Source organism: Natator depressus, chromosome 1 (assembly GCF_965152275.1).
Source record: "Natator depressus isolate rNatDep1 chromosome 1, rNatDep2.hap1, whole genome shotgun sequence".
In the NCBI taxonomy this organism is placed as follows: Eukaryota; Metazoa; Chordata; order Testudines; family Cheloniidae; genus Natator; species Natator depressus.
In genome coordinates, this window is record NC_134234.1 from 274,493,885 (window position 1) to 274,511,490 (window position 17,606).

Genomic DNA, 17,606 nt, shown 5'->3' on the forward strand with positions numbered 1-17,606 from the left:
TTGCTTTGCTCAGCAATAAACGCTTTTATCTGGGCAGAGGCAAAATCTCAGTGTAAGGGACTGTTTAGGCGCACCTAGGAGGACTCTCAAATACGTTTCTCCATTGCAATGTACTGAGTCTCTCGAATGTCTAGACATACAGATTAATACTCACCAGCCCCAAACAGCTTGCAATTCCAGTCTCTTAGGCCCAGATCCACAATGGAATTTAACAGGACTGTAGCATAGCTATAGTGGTGCAGTTGTACCATGGCCCAAGAAGCTATGGGTGCCCAATCAGGAGAGGCCACTCTACCATAGGCACCATTGTAATTATGTTCTAATTTTCCAAGATGGTAAAGATAAGCGAAATTTCCAATTTTGGGGGAAAGGAGCCCCAATCTATTCTTGCTCCAGGGCCCTCTAGGGCCTTGCTAGGTCCTTGGTATTTAAGCTCCTAATTTCCATTGACTTCAACTGAAGTCAGTGGAAGTTAGGAGCCTAAATACCTTGTATGAGTTTAGGCCTTAGTCCTGAAACAGGATACCTTCTGCCCTATGTGGTGCAAGCTTGGACAGGTGAGTATCAGTCTCTGCTGGGTTGCCTGGTGTCCACACCTGCGGTTGCCATGCTGGTCAGGGCTCCTCTGCTGCATCTGGGTTGCTCTTCCAAAGAGGCTGCAAATGTGCCGCAACCTGCTCCCTCTGGCTATTCCCCTAACCCCGGTGATATTCAGGCCTCCTCCAAATGATGGTCTTAAGCACATATCCTTGCGTAAGCTGGATGGCTCCTCTCTTCAGCCTCATTGCCATGCCAGCCAATTGGCTGAGAACCAACCAGGTGACCTGTAACCACCCTGTCCCCAAGAGCTCTGCAGAGCAGAGTTCTTGCACTGAAGTGGCATTCCAATCCTCTCATGATAAGTGGGCTGGCAGAAAAAAAATTCTTCCCAGTTTGTTAGCCATCTGTGGATCTGGGGTCAGCTCCCCGCTCTGCCTGCTTCCTAATCAATCCAAGGCTTGTGGGGATAGGGCTGGTCCTTTGATACTGAGGCCCTGTGCATGCAGGACTCCACAGTTCTGACATCTTACAACTTAGACACTAACACTCCACTTCATTTCGGCTCCAGAAAAACTACCCCCAATAGACAGAATTTCATGGACTGATAGTGAGAGAGAGAGAGAGAGAGACACCCCCTCACACCCACATCTGTGGGTAAGTTGCTTTCAAATACCATGAAGAAAATATTGACAAATCTCCTAACACTTCTCCCATAACAATTGTTTCTTCCTTGTATGAATATATTGTAATCGTTTGGCTGCATGTTGCTATTCCCAGAAGACTGCCCAAATATCTGCCCATTTTAACCTCTTCTCCATCATATCCTGCCCCTTGCACATTCTTTGGGTCACAGTTCCCTTGAGCTGCTTCTCATGTTTGTTGCACGTCTCCTTTTCACTGTTTGTCTTTCCTCCAAAGCAGCAGCAGCAGCTCTTCTGCTGCCGTTTCCTTGGCTTAGAACCAATTCCCATTTCCTGCCAAGTGCCATAGATCCTCCAAAGTGCTTGTTCTGCACTTGTAATTTTGCTACTTAATATAAAAGAGCAGAATTTGCTCTGGAGCTCTTCTATAAATAGAAGAGAATTTTTCCAAGGTCTCACACTAATTTGCCAAACTGATTGTATCCCTGATAATTGACTTAAATCATAAAATGACACTGTCTCCTCTTCTACTAGAACTATAATCTATTAGTTTTTGTATAGTTATTTATATTCTGAAGGGGGAACATATTTTCTTTTTATACACTAACACCCAATATTCTGTTCCCTTTCTCTTATGTTCAAACCTAATTAAAGATGTGAAATAAACCAACCAAAAGTCTGGATACTGGAACTTTAAGCCTGATAGAGCTGACCTTAAATCCTTTTTTAAAAAGGGGAAAAAAGTCTGTTTGTCAGATACCCTCAGAATACCTTAATAAAAACAGAGGTGTGTGTGAACTCTGAACTGTCTAAACAAAATAACTTGCTCACTTCTACACTGCTCCCAACACAAATATCCCAAAGAAAGTAATTTAAATTATGGATTAGTGTCCTGAACAATTTTAATCTAACAACAGATCCATTTTAGATATATAAGTGTGGGAAAATGATAAAGCTTAACATTTAGCAGTAAGGCTTTTAAAAATAATGTAATTTAAGATCTCAACTCACAATACTATAGGGCTGGCAACTGATATGGTAATTTTGCTATTCTGGGAGAAGGTGAGTGGGGAGAGAAAATGTATAAAAATATTTGTTGCAAAAATAGTTGATTGCCATTGTGCTTTAAATAAACGTACTGAAAACTGTGCAGACACGTAGGGTCAGATTTTCAAAAGGCTCAGCCTCCCTCTTGACAAATGGTACTTCTGCTTGTAATATTTGCAATTGCATAATTGAATTCTAACTGAAATTTGCACCCCAGACTAAATACATGTACAAATCAGAGTAACTATTTTAATGACCTATTTTTGTTTGCAGATCTGGTAGATCCTCATTGCTTCAACAACTGCCCTGGATGGTTAAGGCACTAGTCTGTGATTCAGGAGCCCTGGGTTGGATATGTAGCACTGGCATAGACTTCCTTTGGAACATTAGGTAAGACACTTAGGCTGGAATTTTCAAATGATTATACATGCTTAAGACAACTGGTGTGCTCTCCAGCTGGGACTTGGCACATGTTTAGGTGCTTAGGTGATTTTTGGAATCTGTCTGCAGTTGTGCTGGGCTCTCACTTGTTTGGGTGCTTGTTTGAGTGAACCAAGAAGACAGGGACAAAAGCTATGCAGGAACTCTGGAGTTAGCATACTTTCCATCAGTGCCTGGCATGCCATAGTGCATTCAATACCTTGGAGAGCTCCTAGGAGAGACAATGCTGCCTTCTGGAGTAGGAAACCCACCCAGGGAGGACGACCGACCCACCCAGGGAGGACGACCGACCAACCTGAGGTTAGTTTAATGGTGTTTGTAGCAAGATTCCCTTGGTTTTGCAATGACTCCTTTGTCCTCTGTAGATCAGCCATACCAATACTGTTCCAAAAAGTAGTCTGGTTTAATATGGAGTGAATAGAAAAGACCATTAATATCCAGACCGTACAGATTTGCACAAGACCACATGTATTCATGACAATGGTAGAAGGCATATCCTAGCTAGTATTTTGCACCTCTCTCAGGAGACATATCTTCTAAAGAACTTGGTTCTTCACTCATCATAAATCTTCTAGCAAGTCTGAGAGCATCCTTATGCAGTGCTTGAACAGTCAGAGAGCATTTGGTCTTCTCAAAAAGAGCTTCAGGAGTCTCTGCATCAGAGTGGGGGCAATATGCCCCCAAAATGTTTAACAAGCTGTTCCTGGTAAGTTGCATGGTTCAATATCTTTTGCTTAGGGAGGCTGGTACTAATGATGATATGAACCCAACAAATCAGAGCGCTCAGGAAGAAGGGAATGAAGGGCCTCAATAGCGAAACACAATGAACAGGATATAGGAGGTGGTAGTAGACCTGGGGTGAAAAAGTCAGTCACTTTTACTGAGCCTAAGAGAATAGGGTGATAGCAAATGCTTTTTCAGGTAACGATGGGGAAGAAATGAACAGGAAAAATAGTCATATTCTGATAGATAAGATGTTTTAAATGTGCATATGTATTACAATAATAAACTCACAGCAATAGGTGCTGGTATTTTCAAAATGATAATGTTATTTAGAAAATATTGCTGGGAGGGAAGAAGGAGAGTAGGAGGGGGAAGGTATCAAGCCCCCTGATTTGAAAAGGGCTCACTACAGATAAGTAGATATTAAGCATTTTTATACAATTTACACACATGATAAATGCAGAGAGGTTTGGTGGCTTGTCTAAGGTAACACAGCAAGTTAGTAGGACAGCAAGGAGCAGAGCCTCTTCTAAGTATTGGACCACAAAAACTGGGTTCCACCACTGCACAATCTAAACCATAAGGGAAGACTGCTAGCATTATAAAATACTGTAGTTACAGCATTATGAAGAATGTCTGTAATACTAGTTTAAAAATGTAACTAAATAAACCATGAAAAAATTAAACATATCAGGCCAAACTTTAGGTAGTGTAAATTAGAGCATCAGGGGGTAGCCATGTTAGTCTGTATCCACAAAAACAATAAGGAGTCCGATGGCACCTTAAAGACTAACAGATTTATTTGAGCATAAGCTTTTGTGGGTAAAAACCCCACTTCTTCAGACTCCATGCATCTGAAGAAGAGGGATTTTTACCCACGAAAGCTTATGCTCAAATAAATCTGTTAGTCTTTAAGGTGCCATCGGACTCCTTGTTGTTTAAATTAGAGTAGTGTCGTTACCAACAAACATAAATTGAAGTACTGGACTTCGGAGCAAGTAACTGATACTTTGAATATTGGAATGAAGTCATTAGAAATCCCATGCTGGAATGCAATTTACAATGCCGCTTTTGCAATGTAAGGTGGATAATGTATTAAATGACTAAAGATTTCCATGGCTTGTAGAATGGAAATTAATTTTCACTTATAATTATGCATCAAATATGGGCATGAAGAAACATCCCTGATTATTAAACTATTATAAAAAGTATAAACGTTATTGGTGAGTGAGGTTTATGTTAAGAGACTATAGTAGCAATCAGTAACATTTCTCCCTCATCTTCTATGCCCCGGAGATAGAGGTGACAAAAAGCATATCACCTGCCTCCTGGTGGAGGATATCACCCCTCTTACAGATCCAGTGGAGATCCAGCCCCTTCTCCCTGGATCCAACCAATGCTGACAGCTGCAGGGTCCTGTTGGATGAACTCCCTTTGGTCAGTGCGGGTGACTGGGACTGGTTAGAGCAACCTCTGACTCTGGCGGAATTTTCAGAAGCCCTCCATCTGATTCTTACTAACAAATCTCTGGTCATATGCGAGATGGCTGTGATGTTCTACCGCACATTCTGGGACATGCTTGACCCAGACCTCGCCACTGTCTGGGCCAAGACATTTGCGGGGGAGGGGGGGCAATGTGCTCCTCCTCTGCTTTCCCTGATGCCTAAAAAGGGGAAATCTCTGTGTCCTAAGGAATCAGTACCCACTTTCACTCCTCAGCACAGACTACAAAGTTATAGCAAAAGCCATCATGCTGCAGCTGAAGTCATTGCTTGTGGACATGATCCATCCTGACCAGACCTATACCATCCTGGGCCTGACCATCTTTGATAACCTCTATTTGGTCCAAGATCTACTCCGTCTAGTGTGTAGGAATGCTTTTTCACTCATCCTTCTGTCCCTGGACCAGAAAAAGGCATTTTACAGAGTGGATTGTGGGTCTCTCATGGGCACTCTGTGGGTGTTTGACTTCAGGCCTGGCTTCATGGGGTTTCTCTAGGTTCTGTATGCCTCTGTGAAGTGTCTGGTCAAGCTCAGTTGGGCCTTGACTGAACCTGTCACCTTCAGTTGAGGGGAACATAAAAGCTGTCTGCTGTCCAGCCAGTTCTATATCATCGCTATCAAGCCCTTTGTCCATCTCCTTGGCAAGAGGAAGACAGGGTTGTTGCTTTGGGAGCTGGACTTGCGGGTGGTCCTGTTGGCATATGCCAATGACATGCTTCTCATGGGCCAGGTCCTGGGAGACCTGGCATGGGTGGAGGCTTACAAGCCATCTATTTGGCAACCTCCTCTATGCAGGTCAACTGGGTCAAGAGTTCTGGCCTGATGGTTAGGGATAGGTGACAGGCAAGCTCCGTCCCACCTGCATTCTGTGCCAACCAGTAGGGCACAGATTCACTGCTCTATCTGGGTGTGTACCTTTCTGCCACTGATCCCTCCCACTGCAGAATTCGATTTATGTAGAGGTCAGGGTGTCTGACTGGCTGCAGAGGTGGATGGGAGAACTCCTGTGCCTTTTCCCTCAGGGTAGGGGGTAGTACTCAACCAGCTGGTCCTGTTTGTGCTCTGTCACTGGTTCAACACCCTGAACCCACTCCTGGGAATTCTGGTCAGCCTCCAGAAGATGATCCTGGACTTTTTCTGGCCAGGACTGCAGTGTGTCTCTATGGGTGTCCTGAGCCTCCTCTGCAGGGTGGACAGGGCCTGGCTTGTATCTATAGTCAGGTCCATGCCTTTGGTCTTTAGCCCTGCATAGACTCCTTTACAGTGGAGTACGCTGGCACACACCTTCCTCTGCTACCTCTGAGGGCTCCAGTATGACTTGCAGCTCTTTTGTCTCCACCTGAGAGGCCTCCCCAAAGCGCTTTCTGAGTTGCTGGTCTTTTACCAGGACCTCCTCAGTACCCTGGAAGCTAGTTTCAGTGACCAGGTCCTTAGTGGCTGCTCAGGGGAGGATGTCCTTACAGAACCCTTGCTACACAATGCACACTTTTCTGCCTTGGTGATCCAGAGGATGGTTCTGGCTGGTGCCACCAGAATCGGAACAGAAGATTCAGCTGCAAAAGTGGAAAAAATGAGGACAGCACAAAACAAAGGGAGTTAGTTTCTTGACTCTCTCTAAACCAAGTTAGTAGTATGGCCAAGATCCTCAATACAGAACCAGGCAAAGGTCATAATTTGAGAGTTCAAGGGTCACACACCATCTGCAGTGATGGCAGATGCTGTAGTGCTAACCCACTTTCCCTGAACAGAACATCTGTAATAGGTACTGCCCTCTGTTGGATTAATTTAGATGGAATAAATGGGCCAAAGGGGACTATAGCCTAGTCACTCCCCAACATTAAACAATGTAAAACAACATTTGGGGTTTGATAGACAGAGACCTCAGCCTGCTTAGTACCATGGCAAACACATAAACGTCTTTTTTAACCTTTTATTAAAAATACAGACAAAAAGGAAAAGCAATTAGAGCGTTTGAAATGTAAGGTATTAACTAAGACTTTCATTTTAAAAACATCCCTTGTTCCCTTTCACTGGAGAGAGTTTTTAGAAGGAAAAAAAAACATTGTTTGACAGTCTTTTAGATGATATCAAAGATGGTAATAATCATCCTTTTTGGGGCAAAGACAGGAGATAACTGAGATGGGCTAGAACTGTCATTGTTGCTGTTGTTATTAAAGTCTGATCTCGTTTCCTAGAAGATACCACAAAACAAACACACAAAAGGGAAAAGAAAAGAACAGCAAAGATAGAAAATGGAGTTTCTGTGTCTCTTGTTGATTTTTACTTGCAACATCATTGCTGGAGAAACAACTACAGCACACTGTTTTACCAGCCACTCTGAGGCCCGGCAGTCCTGTATCGGCATCTACTGTTTAGGGCATTGCTTTGAGCTGCCTCTTTCTAGTCACAGGCTTATAACAGTATTGTAAAATATACAGTTTTGGCCAGCTAAGCCAGACTCTTATTAGACAGAAGGAAAAAGGAGAGAGATAGGAAAAAGAAGAAATAAGGTAGAGAAGGAAAAGTACACACTTTGGGGGGCACGGCAGTGGGGGAGGGAGAGAGAGGGAGGGAGAAAAAGTTTTGCATCCTAGATGATATATGGGATTAAGCTAGAGCTGGCAATATCATCGGTGTCCAATCTCCCTAGCCAGGCTGATCAGGACATATTTCAGGATTAGGATGATGAAGATCTGGGGTCCCAGGAGACAGTGAATGTGGTAGCCATGATGGTGAAGCTCACTCCAGTAGCCATTTCCCCCCGCAAAAAAATCTTTTTAAGTACCCCAAAAGGGAATGATGGGCAGAATAGCCCATCGCCTCATTATTTTGTTTACCAAGCATGATCTTAACACAGTCCTTGAATTATATCACAAGGCCTTTTTGTTTGGACTAATTCAGTTTTTGTCTTCCTTTCCTATCTTGTCCATCAGCATTTGTTATTATAGGTTATTATGACATCTTATGACCAGTTATGTACTGGATCTCATAATTAGGGTAAATTTGTAGGCCCAATTATCACACCTCCCCGCAGGGGGACTGCCCAGCAGCCCAGTCATGGTGTGTGAGAGAGGAAAGGTGATGAGGCTCAGCTGCGGCCCATTACTGCATTAGGTGGTTGTAGTATGATGAGTGGGAACTGGAGAAAGAGGGTCAGGTGGCAGGAGGGACCTAGTTTGATGTGACATCAGGGTGCTTAGGTGTGCAACCTGCAGCATATTTCTGCACAGACCTCTCAGCAGGTAATACTGGCCTCTATGAATGCTTAACAAAGATCTTTTTCCTGAAATGCTGCCTGCTTGTTGCACTGCCTGTTGCTAATGAAACAGCTGTTACTCAGGGTCTACTGAGCCTGCTGAAATCAAGCACAAGAGAAGATGGAACATTTAAATTGTCCTAGTGTCGTCAGCACATATGATTTTATAGTTAGCCTTGCAATATTGGGTGTTTTTCTTTGAGCTCTATACCCCCCAGAATCATGTGACTGCAGTAAAATCTCAGCTTTGATTTTTTTTTTAGTAAGGTTCTAGCCCTCCCGGCCGTAGAGAAAAGCTTTAAAATGTGAGCCCTGAATGTTTAAATTCTAGCAGACAAATAAAAAGAACTGTGTAAAATCTCATGATTTTTGAGTGCTCAAGGTTGCTATTGTTCTTTGAGTTTGGAGAGATGTTATGATTAGAACTGCCCTGGAACAAGGGGACAAAGAGGCTTTGAGTACACCTATTATCTATCTTTATTGTATGACAATGGCAAAACCGCTGTCCCCGCCCTCTTTTTTCTTTTTTCATTTACCTGTGAAAAAGCAGTGTTTTGGGGTTCTAGCTAGAAAAACCCTGTTTGGATTTGTCCTTTGAACCAGCCACGCGAGTTTCCAGTTTGAGGGTATTTCTCCAGCAATCAGCCCAAACTCCCCTACCTTGTTGAAACCATCACACAAAGCACACACAAGTGAATTGACAAGTGGCTTCCACTATCCTCATTATTCACTGAGGAGAAGAAAATATAGCCATGTATAAAACGTACATAAACTGTTAGGGTGTAAGCTAAAATGGCCCTCGGCAGCTTTTTTTACGTTCCTTGTTTGCTGATTTATCATACTTTACAAGAAATGTATGTGTTTCAAAGAGCAACTCAGAACACAAAAGATAATTGTTTCCAATTCCTATTGCACCCTCGCCACTCCTTAGTCCTACAATTTGGTGTGTAATGTGGAGGTAGCTATTAATTTCTAAGAAAAAAAAAGTTAGTTAATTGCAAAGACATATAGTCTAGATGCACATGTTAAATTCCATGTTGTTACACAGATGCAAAAAAATCACGCACGGAAGGGGCTTTCATGTTTCAAAGGGTTGGTCTATTGCTGTTAAAACCTTAAATTGTCCTTTTACGTTCTCTTTTGGAATAAGCTTTTTTTTCTCACTGTTCACCAATTGCCATTATATTGCTATACAAAATGATAGGTGATGAGCTTAAAATGCAATTAACAACATCCCTTGTATTGGTAAAACAAAGCTTTGCAGCCTTTTAATGAATTGTAATGAGATGGACTCCCCCTGGTGCAGTAAAGCATCTAACACTGAACTGTGGGGTTAATATGCACTCCACTAGAAAAAGCTTTTGTCCCCTCTACTTCTGATCTGCTGTGCATTTCCATCTTATCCACTCACACAAATTTGCTGTTCTTATTGGAAGTTGTCATTTATTTTATCAAATACGGCTTCGAATGTAGCTTTTCATCTCAATGAAAATAATTTCTGGAAGAATAAGCAGGATAAATGAAGAGGAATTCAATTACTTGTTCACAGGCCCATTTAGTGAAGATTCTGCTTTTGTCTCTCACAAAAAGAAAAGAAAATTTACACCAACGGAAAGGAGCACACTGCTTTGATAGTAGTACTGCCTCAACCTAGTTGCCAGAGCTGCACATTTCCTAAACGTTACTTTACACAGACCATTTTTTTGAGGGGGAGAAATGAAATAATTATAAGATTTTACAATGAAAACATCCTAAATAATGTGTCCCCCTGAGTGTTCCAAACAGATTATTTTTCAGTTTGTTCATGGCACAAAGATGAAGGGCCAATGAAACTAAGCCAGTTTACACATGCTGGGGATCTGGCCCTGGATTAATGGATTAAAAACATTGTAGCAAGGCCCACCAGTTTGTACTGCTTCTAAGAACATTTTACAGGCGTAGAATTCTTCAAAGCCTGATGTGCTATTTATTATTTATACTCTAGTCTACTCCTGCGTTTAATAAGATGGTTTAAAAAAATACAAAGAAAAACTGACAGTATGAGTCTTGAGAAAATACGGATAATTTTAGGGCCCTAAAACATTCTATTTCCCAGATTCCATGTTGATTCTTCTTTTGGGTGTGGCATGCCAATCCCCCATTAAAACCTTGTATTTTTATTTTTCTAGGTAGGCGCATTAATGGAAGCAATTTGTTACACGCTAATATGTGTTTTAGAGTAAGAAATATTATTAAAGTAAGTTATCATTTCTTAAACAACTGCTTATTTTGGAGCAAGCAGGATTATTAAAGTAATTTATCATGAGCTGAACTGCTTATTTTGAAGCAAGAGACATTAAAGTTGGTTTTCATTGTTTAAACTCTTTATGGGCCACAGAACCCATGGGATAATTTCAAGGAAGTGCTGAACTAGTGTTACCGGTTGTTTGGTTTCTTGGTGTTTACATTTTCTTCGCCACCATACAGAAGTCCGTCAAAAGGCTAACAAACCGGGGTTGGTATTCATATTTATTATCATTCTAAGCTGCAGCATTCCTCTTTTTGCTATCTATTTGTACATTGTCCAAGTAAACACACCACATTCCAGGAAAAATGAGCTTTTCTGTCAAAAGCTTAAGTCAGTGCTGCACCTGGAATGGTTGATGGGTTGGGCTGGAAAAGAGTGAAAAAGTACTGTAAGTGCATCCTGTACCGGTAGCATTTCATCTCCTTAATTGGCTGAAAAACAAAATGACCTGTTTTCCCAGCCAGGATATTCTGTATGGCAGCCGATCAGTATCTAATTGCATACAATGTTGTATAATGAACACTTACATTTAAACAACATAAGAAAAAGAAAGTACCGTGGACTTGCAGTTCTTTGTCATTATTTTGCACATAGAATTATCCGTTGGTGTCCAGGAAGTTGCTGCCTTTAGATTTCATATATAGAGAATTGCAGCCTGTCAAGGTTCCTCCCCCACTCTGAACTCTAGGGTACAGATGTGGGGACCTGCATGAAAAACCTCCTAAGCTTATCTTTACCAGCTTAGGTCAAAACTTCCCCAAGGTACAAAATATTCCACCCTTTTGTCCTTGGATTGGCCGCTACCACCACCAAACAAATACTGGTTACTGGGGAAGAGCTGTTTGGACACGTCTTTCCCCCCAAAATACTTCCCAAAAACCTTGCACCCTACTTCCTGGACAAGGTTTGGTAAAAAGCCTCACCAATTTGCCTAGGTGACTACAGACCCAGACCCTTGGATCTTAAGAACAATGAACAATCCTCCCAACACTTGCACCCTCCCTTTCCTGGGAAATGTTGGATAAAAAGCCTCACCAATTTGCATAGGTGACCACAGACCCAAACCCCTGGATCTGAGAACAATGAAAAAGCATTCAGTTTTCTTACAAGAAGACTTTTAATAAAAATAGAATTAGAAATAAGAAATCCCCCCTGTAAAATCAGGATGGTAAATACCTTACAGGGTAATTAGATTCAAAACATAGAGAACCCCTCTAGGCAAAAACCTTAAGTTACAAAAAAGATACACAGACAGAAATAGTTATTCTATTCAGCACAATTCTTTTCTCAGCCGTTTAAAGAAATCATAATCTAACACATACCCAGCTAGATTACTTACTAAAAGTTCTAAGGCTTCATTCCTGGTCTATCCCCGGCAAAGACAAAATGTAGACAGACACACAAACCCTTTGTTTCTCTCCCTCCTACCAGCTTTTGAAAGTATCTTGTCTCCTCATTGGTCATTTTGGTCAGGTGCCAGCGAGGTTACCTTTAGCTTCTTAACCCTTTACAGGTGAGAGGAGATTTCCTCTGGCCAGGAGGGATTTTAAAGGGGTTTACCCTTCCCTTTCTATTTATGACACAGCCCATAAGCATAGAAAAGCTAGACCTGCTGATAATGTGATTTGTTTTTTTAATGAAAATTTATGTAAACTGTCACATGGTCAGACACAAGAAGTAAGCAATGTAAAGCAAATTCCAGAAAAGTAACAGGATCTATGGTTTTTAAAATGATATTGAAAAAAATATAAAACTTCCGCTCCTTTCATCTTGATGCAAATAGATACAAGATGACAAATGTGTCAAAAGGGTTTTATTTTCTTATGACAAAACTCTTCCTATCTGGCTTTTGCCTCTGTCCTCTGAGCTATCACATAGACTTATTTTGACCATGTCCAAAATTTTCAAATATATGGGCCTAAATTAGGGACCTAAATCCTTATTTAGGCACCTAAATAAGTGGTCTGAATGTAAGACATGCTGATCATTCATATCTCCCACTGGTACTGTGCGTGCTCAGCACTTTTGAAAATTCTGACCTATGGGCCAGTATCAAGCAATTTCATAGATCTATTAGATTTTAAGGCCAGAAGGAACAATTATGGTAATCTGACTTGATGAATAACACAGAATTTCACCCAGCAATCGCCAATACTAGAGTGTTTTGGTCCACTAAAGATGCCATACTGCAGTCAATGATACTGTGTAGTTGTGGAAATGGGAGTGGCTCTGCCGAGTATGGTTACAACCACTTAAGTCTCCTGTCTGGTTCCCATTGTCCCTTTATCCTAAATGAAGTAAATGTACAACAATGCTCACAAAGTCTCTAATACCAACAGCTGGTAGCTTCATGTTCAGGCTACTTGATAACATTCCTATCACTTCTACTTCCTACACCAGATCCTAGTATGGTAGCTCTGATTCTCCTCTCTCACCAGTTTCATAGCAGTTTGCTTCCGTTGATTTCAGTGCAGTTATTCTTGACTTATGCCAACGTAAGAGAGGGGACGATCAAGAGCAGTAGTTCATTAAACACTTAATAATGTTGACTGAAAAAACAAACTGGAACATAGTAAATAGAATGGGAACATCACATCTGAAACACCTTGAACTTTGGATCTGAGCTTTCCCACAGTTTGTGGTTCAGGCCCCTGTCTGATGAATTAACTTCTTCAACCTAGTTGTATCATTCAGCAAGTTTTAGATGTACACTTTGGCACTTGTAGTAGGAAGAAAGCCTGAAACATAAGCCCTTGTATTAGAGGCCTGGTATGAGGCCAGAGACCTAAACTAAACTAATGGTCAAAGCTTTGCTGCTATAAAGCAAAGTTAAGTTGTGTGCAGAAGGCAGGGCCTGCTCACAGAATCTGGCAAGAACAGGGCTGATATTGCAGAAACACACATTCCTAAGCAGTGCTAGGCACAAGAACACACACATGAACACATTCCAGAAGGATGGTTCCAAAACACTCTGATACCAGCACATTCCCCAAAGATAACTGGAACACACTGACCCATCTTAAAGATAAGATTAGAATGACAGCATAATGGAGAGAGATGTTTTGATCGAACCAACATGTACAAGGTAATGGGTGGCCCCTGGATACGTCAGAGGGAGGCACCTGGCCACCTCAGAGGGACAATATATAACTTGTTTGTATTGGTGTATAAAGAGGTATCTCAGAGGGAGTGTCTTTGGCCAGCTTAGGGGGGAATGGAAAGTCCCGCCATTCACTGAGCTCCATCCATTGTCACGAGCATACATGTCTTAGTATCCTCGTAGAGTCTGCCAAATGCTATTACCGTGCTTCATCAACAATAAACTTGGCTGGGCACCTTTGTACCTTCACGGATCTTGTGGTCCTTGGGTGGTTCACTCAAGGTCTGCTGTGGCAGCTGTCTGTGCAGAGCTGGGACGGCATGCAGAGGGAACGCACACACACAGCCAAACATCTAACAACAGCACTATAGGGTCATTTTGTAACATCTGGCAGCACTACAGCATTAAGAATCTGTCAGCACTTTCTTTTAAATTCTCCTTCTGGAGGGTTCATAATTTACTTGTAATAATTTGTTTCATGATGGTTCGTGCAATATACATTCTTGCCTTAGATACAGATATTGGTCAAAATCTGCTGTAAACCAATCTAGTAACTTTGTGCTAATCAGAGACTCACTATTTTAAAAGTTTTAGCACTGGACAAGTTTGGATTGTCATCTGCTTGCCCTAGGTACATTGTGTTCAGTGCTTAATTAACCGTTAATGCAATTGTGAGAGATAGCTGCTACTTTTAAACAGCTTGCCTTAACAGAGATGTAACTATCTGCTAAATTGTATTTTCCATTTCCTTCACTAATATTTTTACATTCACTTAAAGAAAAACATACAGCACTTAGATTCAGCCTTTGAGGTACAATGTTGCACAGGCAGAAGCAGAGACAGAGGTCATGGGTAGAATTAAACAAAAATTGGAAAAGGTGACATATTCCAACCTCCCCGCCGTCCTGGGTTTTGTGAGACTCTCCCAGTTTGCCCCCACATCCCCTTATCCTAAATGAAGTGAACATTTCCTGCATACAAGGCTGGGAGGAGAAGGGGCAGTTTGCCCCACCCCACGCCCTTCGTTTGAGAGGATCCCCAAAGTGAGTAGTGTTGCAACCTGGCACATAGGTTTGGACTGTCTGCCACTTTGTCTCCATCTATAGAGGGGCGCATGGGCCAAAGCTTAGTGGCACTTCATTCCGCATTAGCCACTTGAAAACTCGGGAGGTATACTCCTTGTCTTCAGGGGCTGGTCACATTGTGCTACTTATTTAAAGCTAGATTGGAAGGTCACTGAGGGCTGAGGGCCTTGCAATGGCTCATTTGCGCAACTGCACTGTGTGGGGCACAGGATCCATTTACTCCTGCTTCTGCTGGGGGAAAACAGGAGGCCAAACAGAGGGTAAGGAGTGTAGTGGTTGTGGAGCATCCATTCCATTATCTGTGATGGTCTTTTAGAGTATCAAGTATATGGGCCCAGTAATGTGACTCCATTCCAGGTTTTGGTTTTGACTAGAGAGTACAGTTAGCTACCAACAGATAAACTGCCTGCTGTGTTCTGTGAGCTGCAGGATTAAACCAGGGCTCTGTGGACTTTTGTTTTAAAACGATATACTGCATCTGTGTGATTCATTCCAGAAGTTCCTAATCAGTTAGGGCACAAGAAGGAGGAGCCTGGGTTTGTGGGGGAGCCCTCTGCATGGACTTGTGGAGCAGAGGGTGGTGCACTCTGCAAGGAATCTCCTGTAACCCTAACAGAGAGAGCAGATTGCACACACTCTCCTCCATGCAGATCAGCTAAAGAGAGATGGAGTTTTCCTGAGGTACAATCTATCTGAGGCTTCTCTTGGGAGGGAGCAAGTCTGCACCACCCCTATGTGGAGCAATGCATCAATGTCACAATCTAACTCCTATTGTATATATCACCCTTGGTCACAGCTGACTGGAAAAGATGTACAACTTCCCTTCCAAGAGAACTTGTCATTTTTATACCTGGTGCAGTAAATGACCATCAGAAAGGATGGGAAAGAAGTAAAAGCTTTATGATAATAACTTGGGCAGGAACCCACTTACAGTGTAGGTCAAATTTCTCCCTCCTCCTGTGCTGAGGAGCATTTGGGAACTGTGCGGTCTGCTTGGAGTATGGTGTTGCAGAGGAGAAAAGAGATCCACCTTCAGTAGCAGCATTGTAGCTGTTACTTGGTTGCCTGGTGCCCTACCCTCTACCACAAAGGCAGAATCTGAGAGTCCATTCCACTTCCCTCGACTACTATCAGCAGATGGGGCACTAGCGAGTATTGTTTGGAGACATTTGTTCTCCAGTCCTGGCGGTGGGGGTGGGGTTGGATCCTCTCTGTCTGACTGACAGTTAGGGTCTGGGACCCAAAACTCTGAAACAGCTGTCATCTGGGAAGGACCAGCTGTCTTGATAAATTGTCATAAAATCCTGTGATATGGGTAGGCTATGTTGTCAATTTCTGATTTATTGGCTTTTTACTTTCTAAAAAGAAAGTGTGATATGCTATATCCTTATCCAATGAAGAAACACTTGCAGATTTGGAACTTTATGTACACATGACAAAGTTGTTTGAAAACACTCTGAATATCCATCAAAATGACTTTAAAAATTGTCTAAAGTCATGAAACAATTAAGTCTTCAATGTGGCTTCAAGATTTGTTAAGAAACTCCTATCCAATTCCATTGTAGGGTGATTACAAACCAAACTGAACTTTTTCCATCATAAAAAGGGTTAAAGCTAGTCTCCTATTTTGTAAGCAAAAATTATTTTATTTTCAGAAGAACTGAGTGTCCCCAAATCCCAATGAATTCATTTGGATCCATAAAGGCACAGCACCTTTGAAAAAACAGGTCAAAACCATAGTAACATTCTCCATTTTAGATTCTGTAGCTGATCAGTGAGCATTTGTGCACCTTTTTAAATTCCAGCAATAAACAACAAAAGTGCAAAGTGCTTTCAGCTGTCACATATTACTGGGTTTGTAAAACCCACTTCATACATTTCTAATAATTGCTTCAGGCTTTTGCAAATTTCAAGTTTTCTACAGCATGGTCATTCTTTCTTATATGACCTCAGTCACAGAACTCTGTAGCAATCTAATTAGAATTATCATCTAATTATGCAGAGATAGCAGTCACTGTATGTTAAAGTGGGCTTGTCCTTCCAGTGGAAAATCTGATCTAAATGGCTGATTATATTTTCAAAATGAGCTACATGTCCCTGTTAATAATAATAATAATAATAATACCACCAATTTGCAGGGGTGCATTCTAGGAGTTCATCTTGAGGATAAGGAAGGGGGTGGCAGAGGAAAGGGAATAAGAAATTTTCTAGGAGGTGCTAACAAAATGTCCCTAGAAAGCAGAAATGTTTATATATAAACTATATACATAATAATTTGTCCTTATTCTTTTCAAGCACTATACAAACATTGATGGCTGAGCCTTATAACGCTCCTTTGAAGTGTAAGAATAGGCTCATGTAACTAGTATGGTTGACCATACTAATTCTTTCAGGAAGGAAGAATAGCTGTCTATCGCAACTTTGTGGTTGATAACCCCAAATATACAGACAGATCTAATGGCATGAGGAAGGATGTTTGTCTTTTGTCTATGGGCAAAATATTTCCCCCACAGAATCAGTAAAAACCTTAGCCTGGATTTGTGTCCTGAAAAATAAGGGTTTGAATATGTTTCCATACTCCTAATGTTTTATAATGTAGATATCAAGAGGTGAAGCAATTTTAATAATCTAGGTCTGGCTATAACTTTAACACCCACTAGAAGATCATGTGCACTCTTTGGAAACTTAATGCTGACCAGGAGTCCATAATTTGAAGAATACACTTTTTACAGTGGTGATTTTTATAATGTGGAACAAAAGGATGAAACACTATACTGGGCTGTGACTTCTTGTTGATAGGATGTTAGTTCCTGAGATTTCAGAATCGTTGTTGGGGATTGATAGTTTTGACAGCTGGAATGGAAAATATTTGCACCTATTTCTTGGGTAGTTTGTCAGTGGATCAGATTATATTTGAATAGATCTTAGACCAGCGATACCACCCTTATGGCTCTATCCTGTGCATGGACTGAATGCCACCTCA